Source organism: Patiria miniata, unplaced genomic scaffold, assembly GCF_015706575.1.
Source record: "Patiria miniata isolate m_02_andy unplaced genomic scaffold, ASM1570657v1 HiC_scaffold_9, whole genome shotgun sequence".
Lineage (NCBI taxonomy): Eukaryota > Metazoa > Echinodermata > Asteroidea > Valvatida > Asterinidae > Patiria > Patiria miniata.
Window position 1 is genome coordinate 16142441 of NW_024037076.1, and position 4626 is coordinate 16147066.

Genomic DNA, 4626 nt, shown 5'->3' on the forward strand with positions numbered 1-4626 from the left:
CGTATAACGATCGTAATCTATAACTTTATCTTATCTATTTAAGACTCTGGTACCGCAGGATCCCATCCTCGTCGCCAATTTTGTGGTATCTTTAGGGGAGCGGGCACCAGGAAGAGTCAACTAAACGTGGCGGCCATTTTGCACGAGACACTCTCCGGTGTCGTTTATTCAACTTCAAGAGAGGGCGCTCTTTAACATCAACAGTAATACGTTAACACATTACAGTATTCACCTAGAATGTTATACTTTTTCATTTCATGATGTTTTACCGCCAAAGTAAATTTACAGTGGAAGTTGAAAGGTTATTATGCAAGATAGAATCTCAGCCAAACATCATCATTCAATGAAATTGAAGATTTGAATAATATATTTTACAATACAAAATTACCTCATGAATAGTTAGCACTCTCCTCGTCTTCGTACCCTCGCCACGTTCAAACTTGGTGTTCTGCTGGACGTACATGTATGCAGTTACATCGAGCATCTACAGAGGACCCTATATTCAAAACATAACACATGTTCTGTAAAACGAACGTTTTGAATCACTGTGAAATACTGCATGGTACCCAAAAATTTAGGGATATTTATTGTGTACACGCACTGCGGGTTTTTCAAAAGTTTTATACACAGCTGATCTATACAATCACACACTGCACTGCTAAATGACGATCAATGCCAAAAGACACTTACCTTATTTTAAAAGTCAATAGCTTCTTTCATCTGCAAGGGATTAGACACACCCTGAAAATATACAGAAAGAAAATATTACACAATATACGCCAATAACATCATGTGAAATGGAAATTATGGTTAAACAATTTGTACCTGACCATACAAATACTAGAATTTTCTTTTCAAAATCATTCATATGCTGGTCCCTTTCAGCTTACATAACTTAGGCAGAGGTGATAACACTAGCATGCTTTTATTGAATAGTTAATCACGATTTAAAAAAAAATCCACTTCACTGAATTTTCCAAGATTACAAACATTTTGATATTGCGTGTTTGCAATTGTAATTCGCCCCATAGGCTTATAGCCTCATATTAAGTATACACTCAACAAAGACCACCCCATAATGTGGCTCAAATACAGAACTTCCTTCATAATATTGTGAGCTGCACAGCAGTTATACTGTATAACAGCATCGTCATCCAAGAAAAATAATATGAGGAAATCAAAATCAGGGTTGTTTTTTCCCCTTCATATTCATGTTTTATCACACGATCCTTTGGCCAATAATTGCTCCCACTAATTCAACTCATCTCACATTTCTAAATCTATCATATTGTATATCGGGATTAATTAAATCAAACAACACAAAAGACAAAACTTACCACCTGTGTGGAAGCTTCCAGAACTGGTTCAAACTACAACCGTCGTACTGCATGCACAGAATACGTTGCATCTGAGTACTCTTGCTGACTTGGCAATATGCATACCAAACTTGACCTCTAGCCTAGGTCATGACCAACTGTTAGTACCTTCTGTGAGACTACATCATACATGTATATTGTTTCATTACCCGATGCAAATTTTGTTACCATGCACGAATGACGATACTAATTCTCGCCATTACATTATTATATTAGTGTGCCCAGATTATTGTCAGAAAAATGGCGGTTGGCTTTGTGCCGCGTAATAACTGCCCCGATTATGCCAGCACGCAATCGGATTTAATCCTATTGGTTAAGACCTAACATCACGTGGTCATTTTAAACATCGTGACGTGTACCGTGTTTATTAGGTGTTGAACACAAACAGCTAAATTAACAACTTGAGTTATTATTAGTGTCCTAATTAGTTAATAAGCCTTTTTTTAAACAAAGTGTTATTCTTTGGGAATAAACAAAATGCTAACTAGTGAAATTGAACAGTTAAAATATTTTCTAAAACCGATAATAAACACCCTATAGCACTGTTGACATTAAACGCTAACTGTTTTGTTTAAAAACACATGATGTGTTTAATTTTGTCACATAGTGTTTAAATCTAAAACACTGCGTTTATTTTTTAAACGTGTCACATGTTCTTGCGTTTTACAGTGAGCTGATCAACATGAAATTTTGTGACTTTTCCAAACTTGTTACAGTGGTCACCATGGTACCAAACACACTTTTGTAGTGTGTTCATAATTACCATGGCAACCGATGTAAAGACATCGGTGCTCATAAACTAAAAGCAAAATACTTCCATTTTCAAAACCTATCACGGAGGAATTATCTTTAGGGCAAAAATTATTATGTACCATGTATACATGTATCCATATTACACCCCCCCTCCCCCTGCGCTTTCCAGATATTCCAAACCACTCCCACAATGACAAAAGAATAGCCAAACCTACATAGTGCATATAAATATGTGGACTTTCCGCAATTAAGGCAATATGTAAAATACATGCTGAATTCTTTGGGAGGGGGAGGGGTCGTTGCTCATAATGAGCACTGGAGTAGGAAGAGGGGTGGCAGGGGCTGCAGGGGCTGTGAAAAGGGTACGGCTTTAAGTGTAAGTTATGAAAGGTTCATAATTGTTTTTTTAAACTAAAAGCAATAATACTTCCATTTTCAAAACCTATCACAAAAGTATTATCTTTAGACTGAAATTCGTGGCTATATAAGTAACAACAATACATGCTCAGTATTTAACGTGGCCAGCATCGGTGCGAGAAGCACATGTAGTTTTCACCTTTCAATCTGCATTTTGTTTGTTTTGATGTACTTCTCTGATTATTACATGAATCAATTGCAGAGCATTAAATAACATCACCAAAATTATGTATATTTACCTTAGTTTTGCCAATTCGGGTTGAAAACCCACACATTTTACAACAAAACAAATCAGTAAGTATATAGTCGCCATGGCAGTGACAATGGATGCATACAATTACCTGACTGGGATGAATGTTTACACATAAAATACAGAAATTATGCCCCAAAGAGTTTGGAAAAATACAAATGTATATATATAAAATATCTAGCGTTAACAGCAATAGAACCAAGAATGTCATATTATAGAGTAGTGGTCAACCAATATTTTCCTGCCAAATCAGTTGTAGGAAAATCGGTCAAAGCATATATGCAAATCAACATGGGATCACAGTGTGCTGTACCCCTCCCTTTTAGAAAAAACAAACAAATACCCGCCAGAAAGGGTTCAAATCTGTAAGCACTTCGTTAGGTGGGGAAGTTGATTTTTTTTTTAATTAACACATTAACAAAACATTCCCTGTTTGTATACCCCCCCCCCCCCAAAAAAATGTAATTTATAAGCACTCATACATTGCGTGCCATGCAACAATGGATGCACCACAGAAGTGTGGCCTGCATGTTGACTACTGATGACTACTGATGAGTTTGGAAAAGACTCAAATGTCATGCTGGTTACGAAATTACAATTTTGGAGGGCATAGCAGCACCCACAACGGTAGTATATTCGACTTTATATGCACTCGATCTGACCATAACTACACGTAGGGCCAAGACAATTCAATCAATCAAAACAGATTGAAGCCGTCTTGAGTTTTCGTTAGCGCGATAGTTGTTTTAAAGTACATGTATTTTGATATACAGATATGAGTTATTTGCTCTCTAAATCGCCATATAATTTCTCTGTATTAAAAAAAATTAATAATAATAATTTTGTTTAAAAAAAAGCACTATGCACCATGTACATGTGTCGATATTACACCCCTTGCGCTTTCCAGATATTCCAAACCACTCCCACAACGACAAAAAAAATAGCCAAACCTACATAGTGCATACAAATATGTGGACTTTCCGCAATTAAGGCAATATGTAACCTTCACAATAATACATGTTGAATTCTTTGGGAGGGGGAGGAGTCGTTGCTTATAATGAGCACTGGAGTAGGAAGAGGGGTGGCAGGGGGTGGGCTGTGAGACCGGTACGGCTTTTAGTGTAAGTTATGAAAGGTTCACTTGCAAATTGATATCTATTTACAATTTTAATGTAGGCAAATACAATTAGCAATCAAAATCTGAATTTGATGGCAAGGGAATGGGCGGGGCGTAGCTAGGAGGGGAGGACTAGACATCATTTTTTTTTTAACTAATGGATGCATTTCAATCAGAGGACAATGGATATCATGGCCATTATTATTCATTGCGGCTTGCAAACACATGAGTTTTGCCCATGTGGCAATGATTTTACCGACAAAGCCAAGTTATTGGTGGGTGGTCACACCTGACCCTCAACCCCAAGCAATGCCCCAGGGTGGGGGAAGGGGAGGCTGTGAAAAGGAAGTCTATGTAATTTCTAAAGTGTTCAATTGCATATTATTTATTTACATTTGTTTCGTTATGCAACATACAAGTTCTAAATTCGGTGGCAAAGGGGGTGGGGGTGGGCGGGGCCTAGCCAGGTGTGGGGGGACTACACGACCTACTACTCATCCACTAGTCTAAAAATGATACACAATGTGATTCTGTTTCAGAAACTGTGCTAGATTCATGAACAATACCAATTATACAAGTTAGTACTCAAAACAAAGGAAAACACTGAAAATACACTTTTTACGGTTTTTGTGAAATTTACCATTTTGGAGCGCTACTGCACAAAGGATATACAATAACGCAAAGTGTTCTCGCCAGATATGAAAAGACCAATG

General features: G+C 37.3%; 1 long non-coding RNA gene across 1 annotated transcript; it reads right to left on the bottom strand.

The window, feature by feature from the left end:
* Positions 1-336: 336 nt before the first annotated feature.
* Positions 337-1534, bottom strand: LOC119721067. Its single transcript, XR_005270142.1, has 3 exons — positions 1338-1534; positions 691-741; positions 337-496 (listed from the first exon to the last, which is right to left on the bottom strand). It is a non-coding gene; the product is annotated as an uncharacterized LOC119721067 (long non-coding RNA).
* Between the last annotated feature and the right edge of the window lie 3092 nt (positions 1535-4626).